Source organism: Ahaetulla prasina, chromosome 3, assembly GCF_028640845.1.
Source record: "Ahaetulla prasina isolate Xishuangbanna chromosome 3, ASM2864084v1, whole genome shotgun sequence".
Taxonomy (NCBI): domain Eukaryota; kingdom Metazoa; phylum Chordata; class Lepidosauria; order Squamata; family Colubridae; genus Ahaetulla; species Ahaetulla prasina.
The window spans coordinates 62,521,094-62,540,408 of record NC_080541.1 but is presented as its reverse complement, the minus strand read 5'-3'; positions in this window follow the sequence as shown (position 1 = coordinate 62,540,408).

Sequence of the window (19,315 nt, the reverse complement as noted above, 5' to 3'; positions counted from 1 at the left end):
CAAATACTTCATCCAGAGTTACGTACACTAGAAAATATACATTCAGTCTCTATTGGTAGGTATATACAGGGAACCTTGCCCCCCCCTCTTTATTCTTAGCAACTGGTAATCTGGTGGCCAGGAGTTATCTTCTGTGTTTGCTTTGATGGCTAACAGCCACTGATATGTCTATTCTCCACAAACTTGTCATGCCTTTTTTAAAGCCATTACATTATGATTAATAATAAATAATTTTGATGAATAATTTATAGAGGCATTCAGCTTAGGGCTGATTGCCACATTTCATGGCCATGAATTCCATAAGTTAATTATGCAGTGTGTTGATGGAAGATGAAGCTTTAATGCTAAGGCTTATGGCAACAGCATTAGTAGTAGGTTTTCCCCCCTTTGAATACAAAACAAACACAAAAGCTCTTCCATTAAGTTTTCTTTCAAATTCCCACATTATTTGAATAAATCAATGAATTATTTTCTCTGTCTGTACTTGGCTTTTTATACATCTGGGTTTAATATTAATCAAGTTAAACACTGAATTATATTAAGTGTAATTTATTTTTAGAATAGAATAGAATAGAATTCTTTATTGGCCAAGTGTGATTGGACACACAAGGAATTTGTCTTTGGTGCATATGCTCTCAGTGTACATAAAGAAAAATAAAATACATTCATCAAGAATCATAAGATACAACACTTAGTGATAGTCATAGGTTACTAATAAGCAATCAAATCGTACTAGAAACAAAACAATATAAATTGTAAAAACACAAACAACATGGTTATAATTATAAGTGGGAAGAGATAGGTACTAGGAAGGATGAGAATAATAATAGTAATATAGTCTTAGTAAATAATTTGACAGTGTTGTGGGAATTAGTTGTTTAGCAGAGTGATAGCATTCAGAGAAAAACTATCCTTGTGTCTAGTTGTTCTGATGTGCAGTGCCCTATAACGTTGTTTTGAGGGTAGAAGTTGGAATAATTTATGTCCTGGATGTGAGCGGTCTGTAGATATTTTCACAGTCCACTTTTTGACTCATGCAGTATACAGGTCCTCAAGGGAAGGCAGGTTGGTAGCAATTGTTTTTTCTGCAGTTCTAATTATCCGTTGAAGTCTGTGTCTGTCTTGTTTGGTTGCAGAGCCAAACCAGACACTTATAGAGGTGCAGATGACACACTCAATAATTCCTCTATAGAACTGAATCAGCAGCTCCTTGGGCAGTTTGAGCTTTCTGAGTTGGCACAGAAAGAACATTCTTTGTGGTGCTTTTTTGATAACGTTTTTGATGTTAGATGTCCATTTTAAGTCTTGAGATATGAATGAACTTAGAAACTTGAAGGTCTCTACTGTTGATATTGTGTTGTCTATTTTTGTAAGAGGTGGTTTCTCCTAAAATCTACCACCATTACTTTTACCAGCACATTCAAAGCATACTCATAGTAAAATCTTAGCTTTTAAAACTTCCTGCTTTTAATTTAAGATAGAAAATACGCAGATCAAATGCAGAAATAAAATTTTCTATTTTTGGTTTGCGTAAGTAAGTTTTCATACCTTTTATATATAACCTGCCAGGGATGATTTACTATTCTATTGAAACTCAGCTCACTAATAATTAAATTTAATATATGTACATATCACCTTCCCTTATACAAACTTATATTTGAATAAATAGTGCAACTGAACATTAAAATTTTTTAAATCAATGCATGTTTCATTAATGCCAACAGGACTGACAAAATAATTGTAGCTCCTTAGCCATTGCATTATTATCGTATTCATTTAAGTCCTATTGAGTTCAATGAAATGTAAGGAGATTCACAGTGCAATTCATTTAATAGTCAGAAATAAATATAATATAACAACAGAGTTGGAAGGGATCTTGGAGGCCTTCTAGTCCAACCCCCTGCCCAGGCAGGAAACCCTACACCATCTCAGTCAGATGGTTATCCAACAGTTTCTTAAAAATTTCCATTGTTGGAGCATTCACAACTTCTGCAGGCAAGTCGTTCCACTTATTAATTGTTCTAACTGTCAGGAAATTTCTCCTTAGTATATTTATTTATATATATATATATACTTAGTATATATATTTAGTATAAATATTTATTGTGCATTGTTCTTAGGATTTTATCAGTCATGTTTTTGTGGGTTTTTGTTTCCATTATATTATATTCAGATAATATCTCATTATAGGGTGCTTATTATCAGGTTTTAAGAAACATGTATGTTTGGCCTGGAATATATTATTAGGAAAAACCCTTCACTGTTATTTCAATAGATTATTGTTTAGGTAACAGATAAATATTTTAGATTCAGGTAAGCCTAGCTATATCTAATTTGCATGTAAGTACAGGCAGCTCCAACTTCAACTTAAATTATTTTCAGAGTTGAACAATTCAGAGAGGGTAAGACTGCACCTCCAAGTGTCCCAAACTGTGAGAAACACTTGTCAGGAATTTTATATGGCTGCCTTCTGATGTAGCAAGAGGGACACGCAATGGACTTTCCCTGCATAATTTTACAGAGTTGATCCATGTCTTTCCAAAAGAATATGAGAAGCAACTTTAAAGGCCATTTGAGTGACAGGATGGGAAAGTTCTGCAGACAGAGAGGGTCAGGTTTTGCTGTTTGTTTGTTTTAATGGGGCGTGCATAAGCACACCAGCGTGTCTACCATCCCTGTCCTAATATTCCCTTTTATATGTATCCATTTCATGTATTTATAATTATGTTTATACTAATATCTGTTACCTATTACATGCTTGATGAAATAAATAAAATGTGGCTACCGCTATATAAATTTGCCTAGCCCACATTCTGGTAGGGCAAATCACAAATAAAATAGTTTGCTTTTCATTGAAATTGCAGATGTGCTTGAAATGCATCAATTGCACCAAATGATGCACCAAACTCTCCTACTTTATTGAAATGCTAATTTGAAACTCTTTCTGGTTGAAACTCCCACTCTCTCTCAAAAAAGAGAAATGATAGAAAATCCAGAATAAAACAATATTAATCTCAAAACAGACTATTGGATTTTCTTTCATTGACATATATAAAAACATTAACATGTTTTTTCATCAAAAATGTCGAAACTGTCAATCTCAAGGTAGTTTCAAACGTTTATAAACACACCCTTTTGAATTACATTATGAACACTTCAGTTTTTGAATGTCAGTAACAGATCTGAGTACCTGTGTTTGTTGCAACTTCAGTAATGGATCATTTGGCCTATGTGCGGGGTAGCAAAACAAGCAATTATAAGAGTCATTATCTTGGAGACTAAACTTTTAAGATATTGCTGCTCCACAATGATGTATTTCCTTCCTTCCTTCCTTCCTCCCTCCCTCCCTCCCCCCCATTTGGGTAAACAGAATACATGAAAAAACACACCAAGGCTTGGTGTGTTCCTTCGCTACCAACCCCAATGTTTTTCTCTGGGTCAACCTCTTTTTTAGGGACTGAAACTACTTGTCAAGCTTACTAGGATTGTAGATAGTTGAATCTCTGTCCACTAATCCATATATTGCAACATAATGAAACATTGAATGACTGGTCTCATTAACTAATTCCCTTCTGTCTGTTGAACAGTACTACAGAATATGTGTAGGAATTGATGGATCTTGATAGGGCAAAAGCATTCAGGATAATTTATTTGTTGTTCTTAACATTAAAGGACAACAATAACAGCTACATGGTAAAATATTCATTTTTGTTTTATTTGCTTATTTAGAAATGTATATGAAACCCATCTTAAACAATTCTGCATGAATAAAAATATAAAACCAAATGAAAAATATAGTGAAAAGCAACCACAGTAAATGAAAGTAGGAATTTATCACAGTAGGTATATTTATAAATTGCTGGAAGAATAAATGATGACAGAATTACTGAACACTTACTCAAACCAAGAACACTTTCTAGGACATACAACTGGGAAACCAACATCGGAGAATATTGACAAAATTGTCAGTATATATCAATAATAGAAGTCTAATCTATTTAAGGTTTAAGCAAGAATTTAAGCAAAATATCTCCTCTGAAATGACATATTACACAGCAAGACCTTTTAAATATGATTTTTAGGAAGAAAATTATGACACTGATCAAAAATAAAACATGAAAGGATTTAAATAGATACTGGCAATAATCTTTAATATTTAATATAAAGCATATATACATAAATTGTACCTAGCAGTTGGAGAAATAAATGGAAGGGAAGAGAAGAATGTGTCACTAGAAAATTTTCCTATCATACTTATACTTATCGGTTGCTTCTTTTTGTGTTATTCAACTATTAGTATCCAATGTAGAATTTTGGTTTTTGTATTATTTCATTATTCTAATAGTAAAATATTTTATTTACTTTAAATAGCAAACCAAACATAATAAATACAAATACTGATATATCTGACAAACCACCCACATTTCTAAATGCAAACCAACCCGCCCCCCCAATCCTAATACTGGTGAGAAAAGGAAGATTATCATAGAGTCCCATTTTAGACACAAAGCCAATTGGGTTACCTCGGACCAGTCATTCTCTCTCAGCATTAAGAAGGAAGCAATGGCAAACCACTTTGGAAAACATTTACTTTTTAGTTTTTGCAGTTTGTTTTGTCTAAACCAAGATTTATGATTAACATTGAAATAAGCCAGGATCCTTTTCAGACATAACAAAAGTTAATGGTAAGCTTATACATAAGAGCAGATGGTTGTTATCACCTGTTATGTGCTAGAAATACACTTGAGAGAGGAGGGAAGGTACTTAAGCTTAACAACTGAACAGGTTTGTTTGAATAATGAAAAATCCAGAGCAGGGAATTCCTACTTTGTGGAACTAACCCACTCCATGCTGTTTTCCACTACATTGTTTGCCCAGCAGCTCCCAAGGCTATGACTCATTGTTAACATATATGATAGAACAGCTCTAGTGGGAAAATGTTTTCCCATCCTATTAGGTTTTTGCACTGCTGATTTTCTGCTAATTGAGAGTTGAGTTGCATGTAGAGCTTAATTTAGAATCTGTCCCAGAATGTTTTAGGTCACTGGTCAAGCATTAACATGGGTTTCCTAGATACATAAGAATTGAGAGCCACAAGTTCAGCCTCTTGCTGAACTTTTGGCTGCAACATGGAAAATGAAAATGTCACAGTGGGGTTGTAGTCTCTTACAAATCTACAGAAGTTGAAAAAGCTAAAACAGTTAAGTCCCAGCTTTCTTTATAGCTTGGAGATACTGTAAAAAAGTTATGAAGCCAGTATTCTTTTTTGGTGACTGAAACCAGCACTTTCCAAAAGCATTAGATCCACTATAAAGTACCAACATTAACTTATAAATGATATGGCACCATAATCTTATTAGAATCTTTAATCTTATTGATGCTTTAATCTTAAAATCAATAATATACAGTATTTCAACAAGTAGTTTGCCATTTAGATGGTAGATTTGAAAGTTGGTAGTTTCTTAACAGGTCCATCTTTAAAACAAAGTCATTAAAGAATCTTGCATCATATTGAATTAGACTAAGAGGCTTTCATATAATTTATTATTTGATTTGCTTGATTAATGAGCCATGCTAGATTCCATATTGATATGATAAAAATCAAGTTCTTCTAAGGGTTCCATTATGCACTTAAATTTTGAGGCACTATTGAATGCTCTCAAGTTTTCTCTCAGTGGACTATCAAATCGAAGATTGTTAGTAGGAGTGGTCTGATACATTTGTAGATGATGCCTTTAGTTTAAAATGTCAGAAACAGTGTGCAATTAAAGGAACCAAGATATAAAAATATTTTAATTTCAGGATACCAGGGTAGATTCATTAACAGTTGCAATGATTCATCTCTACTATTGTTTCTTTTTTGGGGGGGGAATGTCATAAGTTATTATTGCTCAAATGCAGGTTTTCACTGGAAAAATAAATACTGTATTTAAATGTTTTATTCTAAATGGAGAAAAGAAAAGTATATTTGTGTCAAAGATGCATTCCAGAAAATATAATACATCTTAGGGGCATGATTAGTTTTTCTTTAAGTACAATTCCACATGATATGGGCTCAATAGTTCCAGCAAAAGCAGTTAATGTAAATTTAACAGCTGTAACCAGCCATAAGTTAAAACTTTTCTAAAGCTTGTAATGACCTGGAAAAAGAAACAAAATGCAAAAACACATGCTCTAAATATTTTTCCAAGGTGACTTTTTTAAACTTATAATTTACTTTTATAAAAATACTTCTTAACATTTAATTTAGTCTAAAATATAAGTTTCAGGATTCTACTAAAATGTTCATTTGCATGATATTGTGGAATATTTTATGACAAAGACTGAATTATTTACAAATATCTTCCAGTATTTAATAGTTTCAACCCATGACATTGTCATTTGATCTAATAAACTGTTATCAAATTACTAAAATATCAACCCAATTCTAGTTCCTGAGTAAGTCACTGTGGTCAATAAATCAAACTGCAATGCCAACTTTCCCTGCTTAATTCCCTAAAATCGATGTATCATTATTGAAAATACTTGCATTGGAAGTCCATGTATCTATATTGCAGCAAAATGGGGAAGTTTTGCTACACCATAGGCTATTTTGGAGAGATAAGAGTTTTACTTAGGAAAAAGTCACACTTGATCTCATAAAGTTTCATTAGCAAAACAATGTCTTGAATCAGGAACTATTTCACACTAAAAGTGAAAGAAAGTGCATGCTTGAAGTCAAAATAGTTCATTTAGCATAATCCTGATTAAATTTAATTAAAAATTTAAAAATGAATTAAAAAAATTCTTTTTCATAAATTAACTCAGCATAATTACATAAATATCATAGATAGTCTAGGTATCTGCTGACAGACGGAAGGGTTAAAAATAAGCAGGATGGAGGCTGTAGTGTAGAGATCCAAGCCCCACTTCTTTTTACCTGTGTCAATGTGACAGGTAAAAAGTACTGACTTGGGTGTTAAAATTAAAATTACACCGTGTGTGTGTGTGTGTGTGTGTGTGTGTGTGTGTGTGTATGTAGGTCTTGGCATATTTGGGTCTTTTCCCGTGTAAGGTTAAGAGTATCTTGGCGACGTTTTGATGAGGTCTCACTCATCATCTTCAGGCTGGTGCTTTCGGCTTCATGCTTGTGCGAGCAAAGCGTGGTCGGAGCTGCCATCTCTCTATAAATACTGGTTGGGAGGTAGGGAGTGTTGCTGTGAGTGGGTTGGTTGGCTGTTTAGTTGCATCTTGATTGGTAAATGGAGAGGGTGTTTGCAGATTGGTCGGCTGTTTCAGAGCATTCTGTGTGGGTGTGGTCCTAGTCTTTTGTTCCTGAGCTTTGGTGTTGTGGCCTCTGGAATTCTGTGATGTGATGTCTTGAGCAGATGGCTGTGATCCAGCATCCTGGGTTTTGGTTTGGCTCGAAGTCTGAGGTCTTGTCATGTGTTCCTGGCATGTGTCAGCTTGCTTTGTGCGGGGATCGGAGGGGGGCACAGCAGCCAGTGGTGCCAGCATGGTCTGGCTTCTGGATGGTGGTTGTGTTTTGTCTGTGGGATGGGTTTGGCTTTGAATCTGGTGAGGGTGATTGGTGGTGGCGTTGTGTATTATCCTGGGTCCGGTGTCAATTTTCATGGCTTGGACTCGTTTGTTGACTAAGGCTAGTTTCCAGATGTCTGGTAGGTGGGAGGTGTCGTCCCGTTTGTTCATGTTGTGGGGGTGTTTCTCTATTTCGATGGCTTCCATAATTATTCTCTGGTTATAGTGTTCAGTTGTATGTATGTAGGTTTTCACTTGGCATATTCGGGTCTTTTCCCGTGTAAGGTTGAGAGTATCTTGGCGACGTTTCGACGAGGTCTCACTCATCATCTTCAGGCTGGTGCTTTCGGCTTCATGCTTCTGTGAGCAAAGCTCATATATATATGTACAGTGATTTAGTGCAAAGTTTGGTTAAGATTTATACTATATACACTTCAGATTTGGAATGAATTTCTTCATATCAGTACCGTATAGTATCTTATACCTCATGCCAATGTTAAATGGAGCACAAAATATACAATATGTTAGAGATGCAGAAATCACTGCCCTTCTCTTAATTCAGATAAGCAATGTTGCATTTGAGGTTGATGAGCAGATCTCTATGACATTAAAATTTTGTTTAAGAATATAGAGGGAAATGTATAACATTATAAGGTAGAGAACTCTTTTTGAACATGTGATCACACACATCTGGAAACCCAAATACTGGAATAAACACAGCTGTGTTTATCTGAGAATATAAGCCAGAGAGTTAAACATACATACAGGCAATTGTTGAATTGCATCTTAATAGATCCAGTTGTAAAAACTTTTACTTTAGGATTAACATGCTCATGGCAACAGACACTAACCAACAGCTGGTCTCCCACATTCTGGATTAGCTGTTTAGGGGTTTTCAGAGATATCTCCATATAGAGCACATTACAGTCCTTCAGTTTCTGTAATGATATATGGGAAAGACCTTGGGAGACACGCTGCTAAGGGAATGATCAGAGACAGCATAGCTAGCAGCTGGATATTAGGTGGGGCAAGAAACTCAGAAGTGACCTTCCCTAGTTTCTCAGGCTGTAAATGAGACAGGAATAGAGGGAAAATTGTACTTTCAGATGTGCAAGATTGAGGTTAGCCTTTTGTGAGATAAACCAGTTAGGAATCATAACCAGATAAGCGAATTCTACTTTACAAATCTACAGTGGCAAGAATTTTGCAAGTCATGATGGTGGAATTGGTTTACTTATGAGATGTAGAGAAGGTTAGGTCCCTCAGGAGTGGAGGGGAAGGAGGAGGTCCACATGCTGTTGGGCCTAGCTGGCTGAGGCTTTCCAGGTATCGTGGAACAGGGAGGAGGCCAGGTGTTGGGAGTAGTGAGTTGGGAGGGAGGAGACCAGAGCACTACTGGGCCTAGCAGGTCAAAGCTTTCTAACCTGTGGCAGGTTTCCATATGCCAGTGGGTGCCAGGCTTTCCAAGGCCTCTCCCACCTCCTGGGGAACCAATGACTATAATGGAAAGAACTGGGATTATGGTAGCTGAGGAAGGCAGAAACGTGGATATCTCACTAAACGACTACAACAACTTAGTGTCAAAATTCTGGGCTCAGTTGTGATTGTAAGTTGAGGACTGCCTATATGTGATACTTTTATCTTCCTGAAATATATTAAACTTTAATAAATAATATAAAGGAGCATTTACTGTGTCTAAGGAAACCACAAAGCAAAATGTCATCTAGTCCTGAATAGATTTGTCTTTTTATTGGTTGTGTGAAGTGCAATAGAAATCAAAGTTGGATAAGTGAAGGGCCCAGGATTGTGAGGTGTTCAACAAATCATTACTTTAATATGTTTGATTTTTCTTGCTCTGTCGTTGAACTATCACACTGCACTAAATGTCTGAGGATTATTTTACACCTAAACTGCAGAATTAATTAATATTTAAATCTTAAGAACATAAAATGAGATTTTACATGTAGTAGTTCTAGGACAGTGATGGCGAACCTTTTCGGGACCGAAACCGGAACATGCTGCTTGTGCATGCGCTGGAGCACCAGAAACCCGAATACCAGCTGGCCGGCAAGCGCATGCCTATTTTTTTCACTGTTTCCAGGCCATTTTCCAGCGTTCTGGTGCCCATGAAGACCAACTGGTCGGCATGCCGGAAACCAGAAGAGCAGCTGGCGATGGTGTGTATGCCCACAGAGAGGTCTCTGCGTACCACCTCTGGCACGCATGCCATAGGTTCACCATCACTGTTCTAGGAGATTAAAATGTTCCCAGGTTCATGGAACCATTTATAATACATATTTATTTTTGTTTATTTATATTTCATATTTCTTAACCATCCATCTCCCTAACAAGTGAACAAAATTGCAATATTAAAAACCCACAGAGAAAGATTAGCATGTTTCCTAAAGGGATGGAAAAGTACTTATATCAGTAACAAATATGACATATTTACTATGCTTACATTTGGTCACTAACTTTGTATTTTGTAACCAGTTTGTAACCAATCCTGGGCCCTTCACTTATCCAACTTTGATTTCTATAACCAATAAAAAGTAAATGTAAAATTACATTTGGTTACAAACTTTGGTCACTAGCCACGGTCATCCCTGTCTTCAAAAAAGGGAGACCCCAGCCTAGTTGAAAATTACAGACCAATCTCTCTATGCTGCGTCACCTGCAAAGTAATGGAATCTATCATCAACCAATCCATTACCCTCCACGTAGAAACAAACAACCTACTCTCTAATAAACAATTTGGTTTCAGAAAAAAATTATCATGCAATTTACAACTTCTTCACTGCAAAAACCTATGGACTACAAATCTTGATCAAGGCAAAGCAATAGATGCAATTTACATATACTTCTGTAAAACTTTTGATTCAGTGGTACATGATAAACTTCTCCTAAAACTAAAATCCTACGGCACCTCAGGACTCCTCCACAATTGGATAACAGCTTTCCTGTCAAACAGACAATGTGGTCAAAATTGGCAATGCTCTATCAAATCCTGTTCCTGTCAAAAGTGGCGTTCCCCAAGGCAGCGTTCTTGGACCAACATTCTTCATATTATACATTAATGATCTCTGTGACCATATTATAAGTAATTGTGTTCTCTTTGCTGACGATGTCAAACTATTTAACACCACCAACAATACAGCTACCCTTGAAAAAGACCTTGACTTTGCGTCAGAATGGTCTAAGACTTGGCAACTCCAAATCTCAACCAGCAAATGCTCAGTCTTACATATTGGAAAAAAGAACCTAAACACCAAGTACAAGCTTGATGGACATTACCTTACAGATGACCCTCACCGTATTAAAGACCATGGAGTTTTCATATCAAATGATCTAAGCACCAAAGCCCACTGCAACTACATCACAAAAAAGGCTTTAAGAGTTGTAAACTTAACCTTGCGTAGCTTCTTCTCCAAAAACACTACACTACTAACCAGATCATATAAAACATTTGCTAGACCAATTCTTGAATACAGCTCGACTGTCTGGAACCCATACCACATTTCAGACATCAATACAATTGAACGTGTCCAGAAATATTTTACAAGAAGAGTTCTCCACTCCTCCGAATACAACAAAATACCTTATGCCACCAGACTTGAAATCCTGGGTTTAGAAAACTTAGAACTCTGCCGCCTTCGACATGACCTGAGTTTAACTCATAGAATCATCTATTACAATGTCCTTCCTGTTGAAGACTACTTCAGTTTCAATTGCAACAATACACGAGCACACAATAGATTTAAGCTTAATGTTAACCGCTCCAATCTTGATTGCAGAAAATATGACTTCAGTAACAGAATTGTTAATACTTGGAATACACTACCTGACTCTGTGGTCTCTTCCCAAAATCCCCAAAGCTTTAACCAAAAACTTTCTACTATTGACCTCACCCCATTCCTAAGAGGCCTATAAGGGGCGTGCATAAGAGCACAAGTGTGCCTATCGTTCCTGTCCTATTGTTTCCTTTCATTATATCCAATTAATATAGTTATTACATACTTATGCTTATATATATGCTTATATATTGTATAGCTATTTCATGCTTATGCTTATATATACTGTTGTGACAAAATAAATAAATAAAAATAAATAAATTTATAGGCTTATATTACAAATGGGTAGCTCATTCTTCTTTAGTTCCATTTATTTTTATATCTTTTTCTCTCTCATCCACTTTTTTCTTCTCTTCCACTTCCTGTTTTATGGATCCATGTATAAGAGAGAAAGCTAGCTTGGTCTAGTGGTTAAAGGCACTAGGCTAGAAAGGAGGAGATTTGTGAGTTTTAATCCTATCTTAGCCATGAAAGTCAGCTGGGTGACCTTGGGCCAGTAACCTTCTCTCTCAGCTCAGCTGACCTCACAGGTGGGAAAAATAGAAGAAGGAAGGTATGTGGGATATGTTTGCCACCTTGAGTTATTTGTAAAAACTAATAAAGGCAGGATACAGATAGATAAGTAGACAAATGGATAAGTAAATAAATGCAGTGGTAGGCTGTTGGTGGTTCGGATCGGTTCAGGCAAACCGGTAGTTCCAACCAATGTCTGGGCCTGCCCATTCACCCTGGTACTATCATGTCCTATATAATCGCTGGTTTTTCGATGCCGTGTGCATGTGCAGAAGGCGCACACATGCTCATATTTTCAGTTCGGGGTATGTACACTCACCTCTGGATATCAGCCCTCTGCCAGGCTTCACTTGGTAAGGCACACTGGATAAATTTTGGTGCCAGTTTATCATAGGTGATGGTGATATCTCTGTCACACTTGCCCCATTAAGGAGTGGCCAGGCTCCTAGGGCCAAAAGGACAGAGGGGTTTGCTGGCTGTCCAGTTGAGAAAGGCTTTCACTGACTGTAAAAGAGAAAAGTAGCAGCCTAATGTGGCACTGATCCTTGTGACAGCCTTGCATAACTAGTGGGCTTGCACCAAACCAGCCTAGCTCACCTTCCCATACCTTCCCAAGAATTCAGTGGGTGAAATTGAGTGCTCGGAATTAGATAGATCACAATGGTATGTGTGGCTTTTTTCTTTTAGCTTTTTGCCTCCATCAAAATCCCATCACTTCTGCCCAGTGGTGGGCTGCTGCCAGTTTGGAATGGTTCAGGCAGACTGGTAGTTCTGACCAGAGGCTGGGCCTGTCCACTCATCCTGGCGCTACCACATCCTATATAATCGCTGGTTTTTCAATGGCATGCACATGCACGGAAGGCACGCATTGGTCACTTCAGACCTTTACAGACTTCCATTTCTGTAACTCTCTAGTCAACTTTTAGTCCATTTTTGCCTTTAATAAAACAAAACGAAAAAGAAGCAAAAAGAAAGAGATAAAATAGCTGAAAAATGTCTCTCATATTGGCTGGAAATTACGGTTGTTGAAGTTAAATTTATCTGAAGGCTACCAGATTATGGAAAACTTAGAAAAACCAATGTTAATGCACCCTTTAAATATTATTTTGACTCAGATACAGTTCCAAAGCACAATGTACTATACTTAAGAGCTGTAAACCTCCTTGCATGGATAAATAACTGTTAGTTTTAAAAAGTACAATATAATATGATGGTGTCATTAACTGAGAATGCATTAAAGGTTCAATCAGAATCTAAGACAGAAATGGCTATTCTTATATTGATGTATGATTTATGTTTACAGTAATCCTAGATAATCCAAAACAGTATCTCTTCTAAAATTTCCCATAGCATCATTGCTTTTTATGTATACTTTCCTAGCTCATCAACTGTATTCTAGTCTCTTGGGGCTAATCCTCATGTTCCCTCTAACTGCGGCATGAAGATGCCTCACAAACCATTTTACAGGACATGTTTTTATCTAATCCTCAGCCTACCAAAAATGCAACATACATTTTACAGTTATATTTGTCTTTTCTCTTGACATCTTTTCTTGCTGTGAACATGATCTATGTTGCTTCCTCAAAGTGCTTGTGATGATACATTTATCGGCTGGCATCTGCTCAACTTCTTTTGGACATTGTGAACATCTCCTACCCTCTAGTTCCTGGGCATAGCTTTCTGTGGCCATTTTGACTGCCCACATAAAGCCTCCACAAAAGGCATTTTTTGAAGCACTTGTTGGTGTTTTATATGTTCCTTATAGACCCATATTTACTGTTCATTTGAGAAAATTATAGATTCATATTAAAAAACAAGACAACTCTAGAGCTTTCTTTATTATGTACATTTGCTATTTTGTCAATAAAGAGGAATAACTGATCGAAAAAAATTGCATAAAGTGTAGTGTTAAAGCTAGTGAGAAAACATTGTTTGTAACCAGTTCTGTTTTCTCAGCAATTTGTTCTTGGAAATCAGAGAGGGAAATCTATAAAGTTCTTCAGCTCCCTAGTTAAAATCTATTAGTAAACTCCTCCACCATCTAACCTCTTTGAGTTCAAATGGGAAAGGAAAAACATATATGCAAACATACCATCTTCATGTAATTTGTCAATATTGTACTTTTTTGCTCTTGTTTTTTTTCCAGGCATCTTTTCCAATCTCTTAATCCAATCATCCTTCCCAATTAATTCCATACGTGTATTTTTGTACATATTTTTAAATTAGAAATTGCACAAAGATATTTAAAAGGTATATTTTGCAGTATACGTCTTCCAAATTTAATCAGTAAGTATGACTGCATAATTTCACTTCTGTACCACCCTTTCAATGTGAACAGATCCCTGCTCTATTTCCACTGTCAGCCACTTTTAGAATGAATTGAAAAATAATTTCCCAATGTTCACCTTGTCATCCTTTTAATTGGTTATTTTTCTGACTATCACAGACATATATTCTTCCCTCCACAAAATCTCTGTCATATTGTTTCATCTTTCAAGAAACACACTATTCCTGTCATTACAAACTTTTCAAGGAATGTGCCTAAGAGGTTTTTAAGTTAGTGTTTCCCAACAGGAATGCATCTCATTTGTTCGTATGACAATCAGGTATAAAAACTAAAGCCAATGCATACCAGAAAGCTGATATCCAAATAATGTGGTTCTTCCCAAATCTGAGGAAATGGGAATAGATGAGGAAAGAAAAATGGTTTTTTCCGCCAGTCACAGAGTAATGACCAGAGTGTGTGGCTACATTCAAGTCCCATATATTAGAGGACTCTATTTCATCAATGTTTAAGCAGAACTTGACCAATGTGTGTTTCAGCTGTACTATTTCTGATCCACAATAATCAGAAAATAGTGTAGTTTAATCATGTTTGATAGGCTGAGCTATCAATTGTTGGGGATGAAGCTGACTTTTTCTGCCAGAGGCAATTGTTGGCTGGCCGGAGATGAATAAAAAGCACTCAGAAGGTTACATAAACAACAATAGATAATTCTAGCTACTTGGCTATATTTTTTTCATGGCTTCCCCAACCTGGGCACTCTTCCCTACTCCTTAAGTGGGACTGCAACTCCCCAAATTTATGAGAAAGGGTTGGGTTATGGAAGACTGCTTTACTCCATTTAAGACCTAAAGCTTAATAAATCTTTGATGTTTCTTGTGAATGCGGGATATTTTTCATAGGACTCATAATGGGGAAATCATGATGACTTGAACTCCTGACAGAAATCTCTGTAGGCTTCCTAATTATTATTTAATTTTACATATATTTGGCTCCTCTATCACACAGAATATTTTTGTCTAGTCTATAGAAATCTGAAGAGTATGAAATAATCAGTTATTAAAATCAGAAATGACTAGATGTGTTTTGAGAAAAGGGTGAACAAACCTTCCTGCTTATGTATTATTTCATTTCATATCTGTACAGTCATTTGAGAGCAGAATACATTAGGGAAAATACAGTTCTTCCAATACTCTCATCCTTATAATGCCAATTTTATTAATGTTCATAAATGTAAACTTTATTCTTTGAGTGCAAAAGAGTACATCTTCAGGAAAGCAATGACAAACATGCTGTATTTCGCATCCTTTCACACTTCCCACTGACATAATTCCAAAACACATTATTAATGAACTGATATTCTCTCTCTATTATAGCTCTCTTCAATATATTTAAATGATACATCACAGGTGTGAGGAAGCTTGTGAGAGATGGGTGGTTAGAAATGCGATATATATAAATAAATAATTAAAGAATTAAACTAAAGGGTGGTGACTTTTGTAATTAAAAAATGGTTACATAAATTGAGAAATTCGCTTTAACTCAGCTTTGTACAGTTTGTACAAAGTACAGTTTGCTGAACAGTTGTTCTTTCTTGGAAGAATTAGGACTGTGCCATCTCTGCTGGTATAAGTTGGTGTGCAAGGTTCATATAAAGTATAAATAGTGCAAAAACTTTCAGGACTACTTCATTGATTCCACAGTGGTAATCCTGGTTTAGTTGCTAAATATGTACTTTATAGATAGCTGCAGCTTCATGGCTAACAATAGATTTCAGCAAGTGATTTTTTTTTCATGTCATGTCTGATGTAACATTGAAATAGTCTTTTAAAAAAAAGGAACTCCAAGACTTAATTTAATGAGGAAATCCATAATCTCAACAAATTAAAAGCAGATACATTATTAAATTCATTTGGAAATGAACGTTGAATAATTGTATTTCTGAGGGTTCTTTGAGGCTATCTCAGTTTGATTGTTTTCTTGCAGCTGTTTCATTACCCAAACCAGGTATCATCATCAGTGTGCTGATGATATTACCAAGTTTGGGTAATGAAATGTCAGCAAGCTCCTAGACTCCTCATTTCAAACCTGAGCTACAAATATTCTCCTTTAATTGTGTTTCTAATCCTGAACTTAACCTGATTGAATGACTTATACAGATTACTGAAAAACTAATGTTTTAAAAAACATTTAAAATCATTTTTAATAGCCAAAGCATAAAGCAATTTCCCATGTTTTGTATTATGACTTAACGTTGAACAAATGGTCATATGAAATAAGAAATATTTAATCATCTCTGCATTCTCTGCATTCAAGTAGGGCTGGGAAAGTTTCTTGTCTAAAACTTTGTGCTACTCATTGCTACAAATAATAATAACTAAAAAAATTCTGATAGTGCTTATGACACTACCTGGAGACAGCTGAATAGAACTAGTGAAAATTATAAGATACAAAGATCTGCAAATAGAACTAGAACAACTGTGGCAATAGAAACCAAAGATAGAACTAGTAGTAATAGGCACCTTGGGTGCAATCCCAAACATCTGGAGCATCACATGAATACCGTTGGTATTGACAAAATCACCACCAGTCAATTACAAAAGTCAGCTTTACTTCGAATTGTTTACATCCTGCAACAGTAGGTTTAATACTATCTAAGCAGCACTATCTGCCTACCCCATGTCATTGGGAAGGATTTGATAGGTGGATAAAAATACAAAATCCACTCTAAACATCTGAATGACTGAGCAACAAACCATAATAATTTATTAAATTTATATGGTGTACAATTCTAAGCTACTCTATAATGACCAAAATACTCAATGGTCTAAGCATAAAGCAATTTCCCATGTTTTGTATTATGACTTAATGTTGAACAAATGGTCATATGAAATAAGAAATATTTAATCATCTCCCTTTTCTATAATTGTTAAGTAATAAAAAACTTTTGGAAAGATTTCTAACTTAGCTCTGGCATCAACCTAAGGAGCAACAATATGACATGTTGTACTGTAGTTAACAAAACATAATTATAAATGGAATATCACTGCATCATCAGTCCTATGCATAGAATGCTAAATCTTCAAAAGGATGTGGTTCTGTAAGAGAAATGCATTATTGCCTTGTAAAAAGTCAATTAAATTTCATTATTGTTACTTCAATACAAAGACTGACTTTCCGGTGGTTGTAAAAAGGCCGCGAAGAGTTATAATGAATGCTATTCTGTAGATATCATTGAAGACCTATATGGGTTTGTTGCTGATGCAGCTAACATTTTTCTTAGATTTATAATGCTGAGGTTCTGAAAAGCAAAATTTTTTGTTTCAGGCTATGGATATAAATATGAACATGGCTATATTTCATTTCCCCAGTTATGATAAATCTATCCTGTTTCCCATCCTTTCATTTTCTGCAAAAATATAGGTGTAATGTTTTGTGTTCTTCAGAAGAAGAGATATGATATTTAATCAAAATAAACCCTGAAATGTAATTCTAGACTTCTCATATATTTTGATATTACAAATATAGAGATTATACTACAGTTGCTCATCCAGTTAACACCAGGTCTTCTTTGCTCTCACTCGCTCTCTTTGTTTTTAATTGCTACTTTACTCACCCTTAATATACCTAAGCTATATTAAACATGGAGATATCTGGGCTACAGCTACCTCCCAAATGAGTTAAGTACTTGAAAATCAAGGCAAATCAGTTATTGAAAGTTAATAATTTGGAATGTGGAATCCAAAAGAATACAGCAGAATGTCCACACTCGTGAAATGGTGTCCATATACTATAAATCTGTAAGTAAATCATCTGTAAGTCCAACAACAAAGCAAATTTTATCCATTCTACTGCAGTTGCTGGGTCTTTGAGAGCCAGTGTGGTGTCATGGACAAGTTGCTAATCTAGGAACAGGGAAATTTCGTATCTGTTCCTTGCTTAATCAGCATTACTTACTACAATAGGAGTGTACATCAAAAAAAGGTTAAGATGGGGACTTCCGGTATGGCTCCGCTTCGTTGAGAAGCAGCCTTGATTAGGCTGCTAACTCCCTAGTCTGTAGAGCTGTCAGGACATCATAAATCTGGTCCGACAGCTTGGAAATCTCTTCCCTTGGGCAAAGAGGGAGAGATGAGAATTCAGGCTGAAGTTGAGACACCCAAATAAAGCCACAGAGAAAGCTTCTGAGGCTTGCGGGGAGCTCTCCTTCCATAGCCTGAAAAGCTCCAGACTGGGGGAGGGCATCTGCCTTTTATGGCAGACAAAACGTAGCGTCCAATTTCCATGGCAGGAATTGATTTATGATGGATTGTAACGTGGACGGAGCAGAAACTGGAGTTCTAGCATTTGTTTGTAAGAAGACTGCAAGCCCCTGAGGATATATTTGTTGCGAAGATAGGAGAGAAGAAAGCAAATGGCGGTTTTGTGGAATGTGTGTACTGGAAACGAAAGTTAAAGAAATGCTTACTAACAGCTAGTGTCGAATTAGAAGATATATAAGAAGATACTGATTAAATGGAAGAAACGAGAATTTTATGATTTATATTTTTTCTTCTTTGGGATTATAGTGATTTAGAAGAAAAGTTTTTTGAATTTTTCTTTTTGAATTTTTTTTTGGTCTGTTATTAGGTTATATTTTTTAAAAATGGCTTTTAAGCAAATAGTACCATAAGTCATTAAAAACTTTGAAATTTCTTCAGTTCAGATTCAAAAATTAAAAGAAGAAATCAAAAAGGAATTAAGAAATTCTTTACAGGAGTTTTTGGAGAGTCATTTTTTAGAAATAGATCAAAAATTTGATGAAATAGAGAAAGAGATGTTGGATTTTAAGGAAGTGGTGGAAGAGCAGAAGAGGGAAATGAAAATGGTAAAGGATGCAATTGCGCAAATATTAAGCTCTTGTATTCAGATGGAAGATGATCTTGAAGAAATTAATAAAGCTAATTTAGAGTTGCAAAGGAAAATAGAGGAAATTCAAAAGAATCAAAACAATTGGAACTTAGATAATAAGATGGAAGATATACAGGCAAAGGTAGATAGGGCAGATGAAGAAAGAGTAATATTACAATATAGATTAATGGAATATGCTATAAGGGTGAGGGGTTTGAAGCAAAATAGGAAGGACAATTTAAAAGAGATTTTACGCAAG